This window comes from Andrographis paniculata, unplaced genomic scaffold (assembly GCF_009805555.1).
Source record: "Andrographis paniculata isolate CXL003 unplaced genomic scaffold, ASM980555v1 Contig46END, whole genome shotgun sequence".
Classification (NCBI taxonomy): Eukaryota; Viridiplantae; Streptophyta; class Magnoliopsida; order Lamiales; family Acanthaceae; genus Andrographis; species Andrographis paniculata.
Window position 1 is genome coordinate 4,070,723 of NW_026137580.1, and position 17,978 is coordinate 4,088,700.

Here is a 17,978-nt window from a genome sequence, read left to right on the forward strand (position 1 = left end):
AGACTGATTTCTGCTAATCGACTCTTTGAAGCTTCACCAGCTAACTAAGTAGTTAAAGGGCAGCAATACCCAATAATACTTCAGTCGGGACAATAGAGATAAAAAGCGGATAAAAGTTCTGCTAAGTACTAGCAACAACAATAATCTGGATACAAGGAGAAAATGATGAGTTGCCCCCTCTAACTTGAAAACAGTAAAAGAGAACCAAGTGCACAAATACTGATACCAAACAAGTTTTCCTTATGTAAATTATAACTACAAGTTATCCCAAATTAGTTAATTGCCACACGGATTTCAACCAAAAATCGGAAAATCCATACCGTATAAGAGTCAAGTAACATGGAAACAGAAAAGATGGATGATGACTTTTGCAGCAACACCTGCTATGAAGCCAACTCTTTTAATAACACCAAGCTGATCTCCCTCCTTCAGAGATTATTGTAGAAGGCAATGTATTTAAGGGGAATTGCATGTATTTGAGTAGTAACTTGCACACAACCAGATTAGTCAGTGTGCCTTCCTAATTCCTACAGAAACACATCAAACACCAACCGATTAATTGGAAAAGAAGTGAATGCTAAGCTTCTAAAGTTATTTGACATTCACCTGGCCCACTGCTGCATCTATGAAAGGATGCACATCACTAGGACCTGGTATTGGTCCAGAGAGAAGTTGTGTTGACATGGCAATTTGTAGGAAGTTAAGAAGCTCTTGAGGATGCACATAACAATTCAACTACTGGGATCATGTCATATAGAGTATTAATTGTTGTAAAACTTAAATTAGGAAGCTTTGTGTTTGATATTCCTAGAATGATTTTAATGGCTTTAGGGACTAGTGGCATAATAACCAAGAAATATGGATGGCAAACTCATTTAATTGGCATTATGATTTATGTCTGGTATTTGAAGAGACAAGCATTTTAAAGAGGAAAAAAACACACGCCTATTGGGGGAGAGAACGACTAGGGCAGAAACGCAAAGGAGCAGGAGACTGACAGATTCATAGATCGCGCATGAACAAATCGAAGAGAAGATTTCCCCCTCCCACTATGACTTTATCTTTCTCTTTTGTTATTTGTTATTTGATTATGGAATAGATACTTTTCTGGTTTGAGGGGTGATAATGTTTTGGTTCTTTTGTTTTGAAAATTCTTGATTTTCTTTATAAAAGTTTTTTTTTATTATCAAGATTTGTCTAAATAATAGCGTTTGTGATTGTTAGATTGATTGAATATTTTGGTACCAATATTTAAATTAGTCTGATAATCTAAAGTCAATTCAGGTAGGATATCCGTAATTGTATTTGCACTTGAATAGGTGACAACCGGGTTGAATAGTTCCTTCCCGGGGGTTAGACAATCAAATCTAATTGCTCCTCTTAGGTAGTAATTGTTTTGAATTGGGTTTTTTTTAATTGGAATGCGGTTAGACAATATTCTTATGGGTACACCTAGGTTTATTTGCTTTGTAAGAACTGGTTTGAAAACACGGTGAGAAAAATATCAGAGAGTTCTTGTGCGTTGGGAAATTTTTACCTTCTCGATTGCCAACATTAATGTACATGTTGCACAAGTTACAGCATAACAGAGAAGTACATAGTGCTAAAATATTGTGCATTGAAAATCAGCACTGCATTCAGCTACTTGGAATCTAATATTGAGGAAAAGAGCCAAGAAAACTTTGAAAGATCAAGCATACCAAGTATATGAAGCATGAATATTGTGCAAACTACAATGGAAAAGTCTGTGCCTGCTCCTTTCCTTTTTCAATCTATAGTTTGCTCAAAAAAGGAACAGGCACCATCTTGGTTTTCCTATATGTAAAATTGAACTTCAATTACCAATTTATAATAAGCTAGCTAATTCAAATCAGAATCAACTTGTTCATCGTCTTACAAGTCGGTGTTCCAAGTTTGCATGCTTGATTATCGAATGTAGAAGTCCGGGTGAAATTCCAGTGTGCACAAGTTGATAAACTGCTTGAGCTCCAAAAGTATCACGATGTTGCCCTTTACATCGAGCAGCAAAAAAGATGGATCTCTGGTTGTCTCTGTAGTAATCACTATCTGGAGAATATTAAAAATTCAAATTTTGATAAGGAAAGCAAAACTTAGTACAATAAGGAAGAGTTCCAAGAACGTCCCCAAAGTAAATGCTTACATTATCCATGCCCAACGCAGATGGAATAGTGCAAATAAAAATTAACAAAGAAATTACCATGAACCGATTTAAATATGGTGCCACAATATTGTAAATGTTACACCAGAAGACTAACCTGGAGAATGTCAGGCTCTCTTTCTTGGATTCGTCGGCATGTGACCTTAAGGAGTTGAGTAATCTGCCCTTCATTTAATAATTTCGAATATCTCGGCCTTTCGACTGTTTTACAAACCTATTGAAACAAAAAAAGGAAAAAAAGAAATTAGAATATAGTGTGCTCTAAGAATCTACTCACATGGCAACTAAACAAACCTCCATTGGCAATGATCCCATTTACAGGTGTAATCATAGTTATAAACCATAATTGGCCACTTCTAAAGGCTTCATATAATATGTATTAACTCCCACCTTTAAAAAGTGACGAAAATGTTTAACAATAAAGGGCAAGAAAGAATGTTCGCTTTTGCATAGAAAAAGTAACTGAAGATTGAGTAAGGTGACCACGACTGGAACAAAAATGCAGCAACAACTATGACAAGTTATGTTTCTAATAATTATCCGTGGCCTGCCATCAGCCTTCGGTAATTTTTTTTCCGCAATTAAAAACCATTTAAACGCTTAAAAAGTTTATCATAAGATTTACAAAAGTAGAGCAACTGAAAACAATATCCAAACTATGCCCTGTCTGTATTCAAGCCTGGTTCAATACCTGGGGAAGACTGATATGTATTCTTATTCAACTTTGTCAGCATATCCAGATCAAAAGAAAATACAAAAAGTTTGAAAGGGGCTGGTCTGTGAAATAAGAAAAAAATCAAGAAGTTTCCCCTGTTTTCAGTTCCAGCGATGGTGGGATCATTTGAATCAATTCTTGATTTTAGAGCATATATGGAGATCCAAGTATCAGAATTAGGAAATCAATCACAAGTAACTAAATTAACCTTAAAAACAGGTCCATATCTACCCTCCCTAGCTTCATATATTGTGGCTGGAATGCATGAAACAAAAGCAAGAGATAGTCTTGGGACACAGCCATTTGAATAGCCGTAGACGTGTTGTTTCAAAGTTCACGAGTGTATTGCACCCAGATTCTATATCCCATAACCTCAACTTGAAATCTGAACCTGAATATCAAAAGCACACAAAGGTCTCAGTATCATTGACAAAAATCTTCAGACAGGAATGATTATATTAATTTCAATACCATAGATAGTGGGTGCTCTATATATATGAATGAATCTATTATATAGTGCCTTCAATCCTAAAACTACTTAAGTAATGGCGTGATTTCTTCCAAATATGAATGAAGTGATGCACGAAATTGATTATTGGGTGATTAAATGAAAGACAGTCCCACTTGGAAAACAAAAGTTCTTGCACCATGAGCAGCATAAAAAGGCAAGGAAACTAAGAGAAGGGAGGAACTAATGCCCAAGCACCGCATGCTACAAGGTATTTAGTTCAGATATTAGCTTCCAGAGGTAGCAAAGGAGGTTTCATCCGCAATGTCACTTATAAACCTTAACAGTGGCATCGAATAGAGAGATTGCCTACATCTCTTAAAAACATTATTATTTCAAATGCAATTGATTTGTTCCTACACTTCTAGAAATCACCTTATCCAAAACTCAGTAGAACAACTTGAATACACAAAGAAACTTACTCTTAGACACCGACATCTACACAAAGATTATATTATAATTTATTAAGAATAAATATGTATTTTATACTTTTATAATAAAAATAGTTATATTAAAAATTTCACTAACATTCGTTCATTTATTGTGTAAGAATAAATAAGTATGACTATATATAACGATGATCAAGTATTAATACAACATATTTGACAAAAAAAAAAGAAGTTAAAAACAAATGTTGATATTGAATTTTATAAAAGTGAAATACAAGAACTTAATTAAAATCATTGATATTAATATATAGTCTATTTAAGAGGTAGAATACTTAACAATCCAATTTGCATAATAATAATAATAATCATAATCATAATAATAACATTAATGGCCCTTGCTTTCTGAGATTAACAGGATGGATTAACATGTATATTGATAAGGAAATGACTACTCATCGGCATTTTAGAGAGGAAATAAACTGAATATAGCAAACAAGAGTCAACTCTAACAATTAAGCATGACAATCATATTCATATTTATGTCAGGCACATGCAATTTATTATCAAACACTAAATAGACATTTTCAAAACCGAATAATAATAATATTAGCATGTCTTCTTTCCATAAAGATGGATAATTAATATAAGTTTAATTATCGAACTATATATGATGAATCTGTAAAGTAACATGTTTTTAATGAATACCTTATTCATGATTCTCTGTATCGAAAATAAGCTTTGCCACATTTGCAGAAGTTGGAAGACCGTGAGAAAAGATATTGCATCTGATCTCATGATCGATCACTTCACAGCAGCTACCCTAATCTGTTGCATTTGCAAATATGAATGAATGAATTTGTAAGAACAGATCGAATAAATGGTAATTCCTGCAACTTAGTTTAGAGATGAGAATTAAACATTGACTAAGGAGGAGTTTCCCAAAGACGACTTTCTTGGAAGTGTTAAAAGTGACAGATCGCATTTGAGATGAGTGTTTTCCTTTGTTATTCTTGTCTGAACCTTTTACATTCCAAGAAAATCCATATTTGTTTGAGGGAAATTTCCTCATAGAAATAGTATAAACCATCACCTGAGAAGATCTTGGTAATGCGTGTAGGCTGAGGCTGGACTATCTCAAGTTTAAGGGAACTGAAAAGAGAAAAAATATTATCATATTTTTCAGCAAAATACAAAAACGCTTATGTATGGAAAAAAAAAAAAAAAAATCTAAAATAGGGCAACATCCTCCATTGCTTGACATGATTTAAGATGACATTCCACTACCATACAAACCAACTTATGAAAGAAAACAAGGTTGAAGCAGGCAGATTAAGTAGAAATTAAAGAATGACAAGGTATAATAGCTTATAGGTCTCACTGCAGAACTTTTGTATTCCAGCTCTCTCTCGTGAATTATTATTTAACTATCATATTGTTTATCTTAGGCACTCCCATGGTCAAGTTAATATTGGAATAACATGTCGGGACAGCAGCACGCTTGTGGAAATGTAAAAGAGCATCTAGCTGCCGCACGACATACACTTTGTGCATCAAGACAAGCAATGAATGAGAACACCTGAACTGAACAGAGAGCATACAGAAAACCATAAATGAAACCTCTTTAACTTTACATAATGGAATTGGATGCAAGTAATACCATAAGTCCTATCAACAGTACAAACAATGATAAGGCCATATATAGAACAACATTTGATCAATGGTCTAAAGAAGCTAACTAACGCATCAGAAAATTTTCAGTAATACAAGCTTCAACCATTGGTTTGGAAATTAAAGCTCAGAGACAAAAGCTTCCAATCCTTACAAGTTACAAGAGGGTAAAGATCACCAAAAAAAGTGTTCCAGCAAATAGCATCGTCATTGATGTACTCGAATGATTATAATTAACTTTGTAGATAAAAAGCAGTCAACTGTATACACATCTATATTCCCACACACATTCCTTGGAAAGCTGAAACACTAAATAAATACCATAAATAAAATCAATAAAAAACAAAATCCTCAAAAATCACCTTGACACAATAACCATCACAAGGTTCCTTGACCAACCATATGTTCATCTGAAAATTCTTAACCCACACACACGCTCCCATTTTCCTAGTTCCAGGCCATAAATTGCATTTTCCCAAAACACAAGTTGGTAACAATATTCATAACCAAAAAATATAAACAAAAGTTTTAGGTAGAACAATTTCTTGACAACAGGGAGAGAGAAGGGGTTGCAGAATAAGGTATTCGACAACAAAAGCAACAATTATATGTACACGCATTTATGCAAAGGGATTCAAATAAAGTACCAATTTTGGAAGGTAGAAATAAATGGTGGCAGACCTTAAAAGAAAAGCTCGTAACAGAAACAGCACAGCTAGCAAAGGGATGGATTTTAAACTCCATGTGAGTGAAAAATATGGGGGTGATGAATATTTATGTAATTTCTAATCTCAAAATCTACATTTTTCATGTAAATATTCATTGGATTCATAGAATTAAGAGAGATTTTTTGCTATCCAATAGTAAAGTTAGTTGTATCTTAACTATTATTCCTTCATAGTCCCCCCTGAATAAATATTTCAGGAACTAAGATTTGCAAATAGACTAGTGTGATACTGCATAGTGGCTCCTACAATGTTTATCAGACACTATATTTTCTTGTTTGATTTGTTTTTCAGATTCCTCATGAGTTACAAGTCTTTATTTTAATGACTTGTTTGATGCATAAGGGCAGCGACGGATCCACCTTGGGGCTCCCAAATTTTTTTTATTAGTGTAATTTTTTATATAGTAATTAAGATTTGCAACTCCAATTTATAATTAATACTCTAGATGAACCTCCGTATTATTATTATTTTAATTTATAATAATATATAATATTTATATTTATAAATATGTTATATAAAAAAATAAAATATTTTTATCTTATATATTACTATTGTTATAATTTCGTACTATTTCTTTTGTCCCGTTCATTTCTTTTCTTTTTCACAACTATATTATAGTGTCAATGGAAATTGAAAAAGTTAGATGATATCAATTTGGTAGAAATAAATCGACAAGAATATTCTTATATTATTTCTTTTACATACACAAACAGCCGAATGATTAATTCAAATAAAAAACAATAGGCTATGTCAAGGCTCGAAATAAATTGAAACTAAAAATAAATAGTAAAAAAAAATTGAAATAGACAAACATGACAATTTTACCCACCCGGAACCTCAAAACTTGTTCGGTCACTGCATAAGGAGAACCTACCGCGGCAAAGAATCATTAGTGTATGATATGCACTTTCATGAGCATTTATGTACTTTTAAGAAATTTCATGACTTCTATATTATGTATAGGATGGAAACCAAAGACCAGCATAGAATAATACTTTTTGCAATCCCAACTACATCTTCTAAGCTTGAGAATGCTGAGAATCCTATAGATGAAGGGCCACACCCATTTGTTGATGGAGCAAGAGGGGGAAAGAAAAGTGTTATCCATGGTAAACTAAAGGGAATAGGAGCAGTACCTAGGGGTAGAAATCCTGCATCATTTGGTTGGACTGGTGCTGGTTTTGACATCAACAGTATGGTGTAAAAGCAGAATTACATGTCCCCACCTGGTAATAGTCTATTTCTACGATGTTATCTTTCCTCGTGCAATTTGATCATTATTTCATCGAACCAACTACTAGAGTTCTATCAACTATATACAGGAGAAAGAAAAGCTATCCCCTGAATAGACTTAAATTGTAAACATTGTCTCAGCACTTGATTTATTTGTTTTTATTTTTGAAGTATCATTAGCATGCTCTTTGCTATTGTGACAACTACATAAATCATCGTTTTCCATACCTATATTAAGTATTATAACAACTAAAATCTTAAGGCAACCCTCCTCATCGTATTATTTCACATATTCTTGCACTTGTTAATAAATAACTAAAGGTAGGTGTCGTTACTGGTCATTTGTTTGAATTTTGGTTGATGTCTGCAGGCAGTCTAGACAACAGATGGACTTCAATTGAAGACTGGGCCTTCGTCATTTCAATTGAAGACTGGGCTTTTCGTCATTTCAACCCAATTGTTAAGGAGACTCATTTAGCCTATGTCCCAAAAACCGATTGATGATGATGAGTATGGTCCAGGTGATGAGGTGTCCTGCAAGTGAAAAAAGAGGAATCTATTCAATTTTCAACTGATGGGTGAGTGGGACTTTTAGTGCAGAGTTTGTTAGATTATGAGAGGGTGTGGAAAGGTGATATACAAAAGATAATCAGAAAAACAAAACAATATGGAGAGGTAGCCTGGGTAGCATTTAAGTTGAGGAAGGGTTAAGAAATATGGAAAATTTCTTGACGCAGGTAGATTAAATGATGTCCATGTATCTTGAAGTTTTGATGTTTTACATAGGAGATTACACCTGGGTTAGAACACTCCAGAAGTAGGCTGGTGCAGCCGTACTAGGTTAACAACTTGGTTGTGTTATTTCCATTGTCTTCAGTACTATAAGCATTCGTAGTTTGCCCCAGAAGCAAACAACTAATATGTGCTTTGGGTATTTACTGGTTCATTGTTCTTCTAAGTGTTTGGTGCTGCTGTGTATGCGAGTTGAGTGTTTGGGGACCTACAATTGGTATCAAAGCTTTGAAGGTGACAAGAAAGTTAAGAAATCAATTGTATCATCATTAGTGGAGTGAATCTTTCGCTACTCGAAATTGTATCTACCCGCACTATTGCTAAGGAGGTGTGGGATGCATTAATTGAAACATTTGAAGGTGACAAGAAGGTTAAGAAATCTAAGCTTCAGACAGTTGAAAGAGAGTTCGATCGTTTGTTCATGAGGGAAGACGAATCCATTCTTGAATATAAAAACGTTTCAAGTCTTTAGTAAGTCAAGCACATCAGTTGGGTCTAAAATTACTGCTGTTGAAGACAGTGATTAAGAACTTGCTCTCATCACAAAACGAATGGCTCATATAATCCAGGATAAGAAGGCCAAAAAGTTGAACCAACAAGGATATCAGACAGGCAGTCCGAACGCAGTCTGAACAACTGACAGACACTCTCTGCAAAATTTCCAAAAATTTGGTGCCCTTACTAAGGCCGGTGTTCACAAGGGTGATGGATCGAAGATGGTTAAAGTGTCAAAGAAATTAGGCATACCAGATGACATCAGGTGTTATGGATGCAATAGGTATGGGCATGTCAGGGGCTGAGTGTCCAACTGCCAAGAAAAAAGATAAGATAGCAATGGGAGTTGCATGGAGCGACGATGAAATCGAGGAACAAGGAACTGTCCAAGAGAAACAAAAAAATGTGGAGGGTGAATTGGTTGCTTTTACTATAGAGGATGATGAGAAGAAAGAAGCAAAATAGGATGTTAAATTTACTGAAATGAGCTGTGAAGAATTGGTTGAGGCGTATGATGTGCTAGTTGCTGAGCATACAATCTTGGTTGTGCAAAATGAAAAATTGAAGGCCTGTGTTATGAGGCTGAATAAGAAGATCGAGGTATTAATGGAAGTGAATGGAAAAATAACATAAATGAAAGATGAGTTTGCTGTGGAACATGAAAAATTGTTTCAATCTTCAAATGAACAGATGGAGAAAATTGGCAAGTTGGAGATGGAAAAGAAGGAATTGGAAAACGAAATCAGCAGGTTAATGAAGGGGAAACAAAAGCTTAATGAGGTACTTAATGTTAGGAAACCGTATGGAGATCACAGTGGAATTGGATATATTTATAAAGCTGGAACTTCTCAGACAAAATTTATCAATGGTGGGTTACTCTCAGAATCAACTGAAAGTGATTCTGCTGGTGGAATCCAATCTGTTCGAAATACTTTCAAGAATGAAAGAAATGTCTGGAAGTTGGACAGACAACTATTAGAAGTTGGACAGACAACTATCAAGCTGTAAGTATTGCAAACGAACAGGACATCAGTTAGTGAACTGTGATCAAATCAGACGAGATTTGTCTCCGGGGAGAAAAATTTTTGGGCTATCAAAGCAATTGAAGGACAGTATCATAGCAAGATTGGTGTGGAAACCGAAAAGGAATCAAGGAGCATGTCTAGTTGCATTATCCATACGAAATGTCGAAAAGAATGAAACATGGTACTTTGACAGTGGATGCTCTAGGCACATGACGCATCAAAGGGAGCTGTTGACTAATTATCAGGAAACAGACTGTGGGAATGTCATGTTTGGTGATGAAGCAAAAGGAAAGATTTCAAGGCATGGTACTATATGCTTCGGTGGTATTCCTGAGCTTAAAAAGGTTTACTATGTTGAAGATCTTAACACAACCTTAATCAACATCAGTCAACTATGCGATGAAGGTATGGAAATTAAGTTTACAGAGATACATTATGGTCACTGACGATGACTATTCTAGATATTCTTGGGTAAGTTTCTTGAGGGAAAAATCTGAGGCGTCTGAGAACTTCCGGGTGTTATGTGAGCAAGTGTCTAATGAGAAGGGATCTAAGGTCATGAGAATCAGAAGTGACCACAGCCGAGAGTTTGAAAATAAGTCATTCGAGGATTTTTGCAATCAAAGAGGAATTATACATGAATTTTCAGCTCCCAAAACTCCTCAGCAAAATGGTGTTGTTGATAAGAAAAATAGAACGCTCCAAGAGATGGCAATGTGTATGATGCATGCGAATGAAGTTCCCAAGAATTTGTGGGCAGAGGCAATCAACACTGCCTGCCACATTGTAAATAGGATTTACTTGAGGCCGCATATGACATCGACATCATATGAAATTTGGAAAGGAAAAACACCAAATGTGCAATATTTCGGAATGTTTTGGTGCAGGTGTTATGTTTTAATTGACAGAGTGGCACTTGGTAAGTTTGATGCAAGAGCAGACGAGGGAATCTTCTCGGGATACTCGAATAATAGTCGTGCTTATCGCATTTTTAACCTCAAATGTAGAAAGGTCATGGAGTCAGTCAATGTGAAGTTCTGCAGTGTACTGGGTGACGAAAGAAATCAATACACAGATGAAGAGAGATTGGAACTGAATAATGGCTCTCGAAGTTTAGACGTGGAGAAAAACATTGGCGGTGAACAAGAGTTGGACATTGTCCAGACATCAGACGAACCGAACTCTGGAACCAGCAATTCTAGGACAAGACCTGAAAAACCATCATTGAGTAGCAAAAATCATCCCGTGGATCAGATTATTGGTAATCCCCAAGGTCCGATCTTGACTAGGGGGAAGTCAATTAACTTAAGAGAACTTGCTGCATTAAACTGTTTTATCTCGATGGAACTGAAAAACATCACAACAGCTTTGGATGATGAATTTTGGGTGGCAGCCATGTAAGATGAATTGTTACAGTTCGAAAGGAATGAAGTGTGGGAACTCGTCTCACCACCAGAAGGGGCTAACATCGTAGGAACGAAATGGACATTCAAAAATAAAACTGATGAAAAGGGAAACTTTGTTCGAAACAAAGCTAGATTGGTTGCTCAAGGATACTTACAAGTTGAAGGATTTGATTATGATGAAACCTTCGCACCAGTTGCAAGATTGGAGGCAGTTCAAATGATGCTCTCAATAGCCTGCACCATGAGGTTCAAACTATTTCAAATGGATGTTAAGACTATATTTTTAAATGGGTGGCTAAAAGAAGATGTCTATGTCGCTCAACCCAAGGGATTTGAAGATCCAAAATATCCTCACTATGTGTTCAAGCTAAGAAAGACATTATATGGACTGAAACAGGCTCCACAGGCCTGGTATGAATGACTGTCAACTTACTTACAGTCAAGGAACTACATTCAGGGATTGGTTGACAAACACTCTTCATAAAACGGGAGAATAATGAGGTAATGATTGCACAAATATATAAGGATGACATTGTGTTTGGTTCAACTGTAGGCTTGTCTTAAAGATGAGTTTGAGATGTCTATGATGGGAGAGTTAAAATACTTTTTTGGGACTGCAAGTTCGACAGTACGGTGATGGGATTTTCCTCAATCAAAGCAAGTATGTTTAAAGCATAATGAAGAAATTTGATATGGAAAACTCAAAGAGTATTCGAACATCAATGGGAGTGCAAGATAAGTTGTCAAAAGATGAGCTTGGAGCATCTGTGGACCAACAGAAATATCGTAGCGTGATTGGTTGCCTACTCTACCTGACAGCTAGCAGGCCTGACATTAGCTTTAGTGTCGGAGTGTGTGCTCGCTACCAAGCAAACCCCAAAGAATCACACTTCAAAGCCGTGAAAAGAATTCTGAGGTATGTAAAGGGAACCTCTGAAACTGGCATTTGGTATTCAAGAAAATCGTCATTGGTGTTAGCAGGATATACAAATGCAGACTGGGCCGGTTGTTGTGATGATCGAAAAAGCACGTCGGGTGGATGTTTCTACCTTGGTAATAACTTGGTTAGTTGGTTTTCAAATAAAAAAAATTGCATTGCGCTACCTACTGCCGAGGCCGAATATGTTGCCGCTGCTGCAGGATGTTCACAACTATTATGGATGCAACAAATGTATAAAGATTATGGGATTCAATGTAAGGAGTTCACTCTTACATGTGATAATTCAAACGCGATAAACATTTCGAAGAATTTAGTGCAGCATAGCCCGACTAAACATATTGATACCTGGTATCACTTCATCGTAATCTTGTTAAGAATGAGACATGCAGTCTTCAATACATTCAGACAACTCACCAACTCGCAGATATCTTGACAAAACCGTTAGATTCGACTCAGTATGAAAATCTTTGTCGGAGCCTTGGTTTATTTTTACTGCAGTAATAGATGTGTGTGATTGCACAAAAGTAGTAGTTTGGTTTTATAGTATCACCCTTTTTTTTTAATGATCTTTGGAAGTGGATGATTGATAGGGTTTTGGCTTCCTAATATCTACTCTGGTAAGCCTATTTGGATTAAGTTTGTATTGAACCTATGTATTTAGCCTGTTATATATCCAAATTTATGGGCCCAAACCAGTTGTCTTCTTGCTCAAGCTAGTTTATGGTATGATATGTCTGTAATCAGTCTGCCCAGAGCACAAGCTTCATCAAATGCTTCGTGAAGCCAAAGCGTGCGACAGTATTCTCTGCTATCACATCCCCTGATCACTCCTGAGAGTCGAATAGACACATTCCCTATTTCATTGCTCAAGTCAAGCAATCCTCTTAAACCCTACAAATGGTGCGTACACGAAGTGGTCGAGGTGGACTATCTTCAAGGCGCAATACTAATGTATCACATCTTCGAAGGAATCGTGTATATGCACCCCAGTTTGTCATGGAACCCACCACTGGTGTTTCAAATGCCCCGGTTTCTCACACTGATATTCCAGACATCAATGTTGTCCCTTCGGGTGAAGAGTTGGAAAATGTAGTTATTGGGGAATCTGTTAAACAACTCCCTGTTGTGAACCCTGGTATTAGTGGATCTGATGGTGGACCGAGCATTGAACTGACAAAGCAGGATGACGAAAGGGATGCTACTCTTCTTTCTACGGTCCTGAGAAACATTCAAACTCGATCTAGGGGATGCAAACGCCGTCGTGCAGCCTCCGATTTAGCGGCCGGTGAGTCTTCTATCCCATCTTTGGATGTAGTTGATGTTGTGGATGAGAATTTCTTTACTGTCGAAGCCATAGAGTATATGCATGATATATATGTTCACTGTGAGTTCATACCTGAGTACGATCTGAGGATTCTGAATATAAAGAACTTGGATTTGAGGCCTATTTAAAAGATAAGAAGCTAAAATTCTGGGCGACAACTCAACCAACGAGTAGGTCGTGCTGGTCTGGAATTCCTCTCTTAGGGAATTTTGTCCTTCTCTGGTTCGTGAGTTCTACTGTAACCTCTCTTCCGAGATTAAGGATCCCTCTCCCTCTTGGTTTCATAAAATATTCATCCGGGGAAAACTGTTTGATCTATCACCAGATATAATCTCGAAGTACCTTCGTGTGCCTGTTAACTCTCATGCTCATGGTCCTGTCATTATCTTTGAGTTCCTCAATATACTGTTGCTCGCTTCATATCTGGGGACAAAGGGTCGAAGTTTGGACGTCCCGGATTTAGCCCTACTATTCTTACGGTAAAACTTCATTGTCTTTACCATCTTTGTGCATATAATATATTCCCAACAAAGAATGGTTTTGCGGTGAGTTCCTCGATGGGGATGTTGATTTACTGCATTGATAATCATGTTTCGCTTGTGCATTTTGGTCGGGTGGTTCTGGAGAGGATGCTAAAATTCACTGGAGACAAGATTTCCGAGTCGGGGAATCTTCCGTACCCTGCCTTAATCACAGGTTTGCTAGGATTGTTAGGTATAAAGCCTCGAGATGGGGAGGTGACACATGAAGTGAAATCCCATGGGCCACCCTCTAGTTTGTCTTTCGCACACGACGACTTTAAGGATGGTCCGGCCTTGTCGGGGATGCTCTCGCTGCTCACCTTCGCCGGGAATTACAAAAACTGGATCAAGAAGTTGTCTTTCTCTCCACTCATTTAGTTGACTTGCGAAAAATTGCTAGGAGAATTCAACAAGCGATTCCAGGTGTCGGGAGTTAAGCTATAGAGGATGATGGAAAGTCCAACAACTCTTTTGATTGATGTCTCCCAAATGGGGAGATATATCATATTTCAGGAGGAAAGATGGCATGGTTTGCAGTAAGTTGATTTTGAAGTACTGGTATATGGTGTTTATGTATGGGTTAATTATGAACTTGGACTGCATTGCTATTTTGCATTCTGTATTTTGGCTTGATGTTTTTGTGATGTGAACTTGAACTGTCCTTGGTTGTTTTTGTGATGTATGTGTGTTCTGAGGTGGTTAGGTTCTGTGTTGCTTGGCATTGTAAAAAAAAGAAAAAACTCATGTAAAATCTCTGTCGGTTGGAAGACATCAACCAACAAGGGGAAGATTGTTGTTACTAGTCGTTTGTTTGGATTTTGGTTGATGTCTGCAGACAGTCTGGACAACAGATGGACTTCAATTGAAGACTGGGCCTTCGTCGTTTCAATTGAACACTGGGCCTTCGTCGTTTCAATTGAAGACTAGGCCTTCGTCATTTCAATCCAATTGTTAAGGAGGCCCATTTAGCCTGTGTCCCAGAAACCGATTGACGATGGTGAGTGTGGTTCAGGTGATGAGGTGTCCTGCAAGTGAAAAAGGAGGAATCTATTCGGTTTTCAACAAATAGGTGAGTGGGAATTTTAGTGCAGAGTTTGTTAGATTATGAGAAGGTGTGGAAATGTGATATACAAAAAATAATCAGAAAAACATAAGAATATGGAGAGATAGCCTGGGTAGCATTTAAGTTGAGGAGGGGTTAAGAAATATGGAAAATTTCTTGACGCAGGTAGATTAAATGATGTCCATGTATCTTGAAGTTTCGATGTTTTTCATAAGAGATTACGCCTGGGTTGGAACACTCCAGAAGTAGGCTGGTGCAGCCGTACTGGGTTAACATCTTGGTTGTGTTATTTCCATTGTCTTCATTACTGTAAGCATTCGTAGTTTGCCCAAGAAGCAAATAACTAATATGTGCTTTAGGTATTTACTGGTTCATTGCTCTTCTAAGTGTTTGGTGCTGCTGTGTGCGAGTTGAGCGTTTGGGGACCTACAATAGGGATTCAAATGCCAAAGCTCTATTCTGATTCCATCATAGCATACTTGTTTTTTATTTGACTAACTTAATACCTTAACTTAGCATCCAATCTAAATAACCACTTCGACAAAAAGTTTCAAGCCAAATTACTTTCATAAACAAATGCTATATCATACAAGCACCAACCTAACCATACAGCCCAAAATTAATAACAAAACAGTTGCTACTCTTTCCTAGCTTTAGCAGAGTGCATTGTGATGCCTGCATTAATTACAAGGTTTTTTAGGTCAATAGTCTCTATTAAATCTATGTTCCTGAATTTTTATAGAAACAAGGGATTAAGTGGCACCGGCAACATTAACATTCGTAAGGTGATTGAAAATATGGATTTTGATGAAGATACCATATCATAATCCTGTCCATCAATTTGACATCATGGAAACTTTCCCAGATTTTTTCGATCAATTGACAACTTTCCCAGGTTTTGTTGATGCATCTATTCTTCTTACCAGACCTCAAATTGGGGGTGGCCGGCTGAGGGCAGGAAACCCCAGCAAAACTCTTGGCTCTGGTCACTAAGGAAATCATGAAAGTAGTGGACTTTTCTACAACAACATTGCCATCGCCGTGAATGGAACACCTATTTCCTACAAAAATAAACAAATTTCAATCAAAGAAATAAACACAAACCTCAGAAATACCACTAAAAACCGAAAGCACAAAATGAGTCCATCCACTCCATTGCATAAACAGAAGTACTACACAAGTCAAAACGATTCCTTACAACACGAAGACCAAACAAAAAAGTTAAAAAACCCTAACAACATCCACACAACTAAAAATCCATCCGCTCTCAAATCTTACCGGTGGGTTTGTGAATAAATTCTATGAAAGATAGAATTTGCAGAAAAGCTGAACCCCGAAAAAAAAAAAATTTTAAAAAAACCGCATAACTGACTCTCCGAATATGAATATACGCTATTAAAAATTTGGTTGCAAAGAACCCTTCGCCAATGAACGCGAGAAGGGAAGACCAAAATCGACCGTGGTGAACAATGACGAGGCCATAACAACGACAAGAGGAATGAGAGTAGCTGGAGGCGGAGACTTCAAGTAGGGTGGAAGTAGGGTGGAAGGGTTTGGAGGCAGCGACTTCGAGTAAAGGATGAAGGGTTTTGAGAGAAAGAGAGAGGGATATATATGAAATAAAAAAGAATAGATGAGGGTAAGAATCTCAAAGTAGGTAGCCATCCGTACTGATTGCTATTTATAAATATATGATATGATATACATTTATTTCAAGACTAATCATTCCAAAGCCAAACAACTACGCTATAATCAATCAATTTTCATTATTTTAACCAATATTTACAAATTCAAATGTATAAATGTGCATATATTGTGAAAAAAATATGTGAATCGATTTATTTAGAAAACAAATATCTTGTTTCCTTTGTACATCTAGTGATCCCATAATTCATGGTATAAAATAGAGGATGATCCCATGATTCATGGAATAAGATATAGGATAGTTTTTTTCAATTTTTATTAGGATTTTTTGTATATAAGTCTTCCAATCTTTGTATGTGACATGATACAATTTTTTTATAGAATTAATCTTCTTCTTCGTTTGATTTTTTATTCAAAATCTGGGATGGTATCAGAGCAGTTCTTTCTTAGGAACTGTTCTTGATTCTACTAAGCCTCCGTTCGACCAGCCTCAATTGCTGAGTTTTGGACTATTTCTCAAAGTTTATTAGTCCTGATTACCGGAGGCTGCAAGTTATAATGTGTCAGATCTAAACCATGCTGGACAAGTACACATCGCTGTTGCACCACAAAGTGAAGAGCTGAGTGGCCTTTAAATTAGGAAGAAATTGAGAGGCTAAGGTCTCTAACAAACCATCTTGAGAAGTCCTCAGGTACTTGTTCATTGGTATATTCAGGTACATTTCCTATTTCTATTGGATTAAATGCTTCGGACACACTATTTTACCAATTCTTGGATCATGGACTCCGGAGCCACCGATCATATGACCCACTCATCTAAATACTTTTCAACATATACCCTATGTCCTAGTAGCCGGAAAATAGCCACAGCTAATGGATCTCTAACAACCGTTGCAGGAGTAGGAGATGTTCTAATAAACCCTACCATGACCCTTAAAAATGTCCTTCATGTCCCCAAATTATCCACCAATCTTGTTTCTATACAAAAGCTTACCCAAGATCTATCATGCAATGTTGTTTTTTATAGTAGTTGTTGTGTGTTTCAGGACAAGGTTTCAGGGAGGACGATTGGACGTGCTAAAGTAAAGGACAACCTTTATTACCTTGAGATGTCAAGACAACTGAACCTGGTTGAGAGTAAAGGTCTAATTTCAAAAATCCGTTTATCCAATAAAGAGAAAATTCATTTTTACCTCGTCGTTTAGGACATCCATCATTTAAGGTTGTTAAGGTCTTGTTTCCCACCTTGTTTTCGGATTTAAGAATTGAGAAATTTCATTGTGATATGCATGAACTCGCCAAACATAAGTGAGTGCCTTTTCCGATTAGTAATAAAAGATGTTTTGTT

At 36.7% G+C, this 17,978-nt stretch overlaps 1 long non-coding RNA gene across 2 annotated transcripts; it reads right to left on the bottom strand.

Annotated features, from left to right (window-relative positions):
- Window positions 1-1,366: 1,366 nt before the first annotated feature.
- On the bottom strand, window positions 1,367-16,547 carry LOC127252550 (uncharacterized). Of its 2 annotated transcripts, none has more exons than XR_007839094.1 (7): window positions 16,445-16,547; window positions 15,804-16,047; window positions 4,882-4,940; window positions 4,497-4,616; window positions 3,103-3,285; window positions 2,277-2,393; window positions 1,367-2,067 (listed from the first exon to the last, which is right to left on the bottom strand). It is a non-coding gene; the product is annotated as an uncharacterized LOC127252550 (long non-coding RNA). The 2 variants fall into 2 exon arrangements; XR_007839093.1 differs by lacking the exon at window positions 16,445-16,547 and adding an exon at window positions 16,265-16,415.
- Window positions 16,548-17,978: the final 1,431 nt, after the last annotated feature.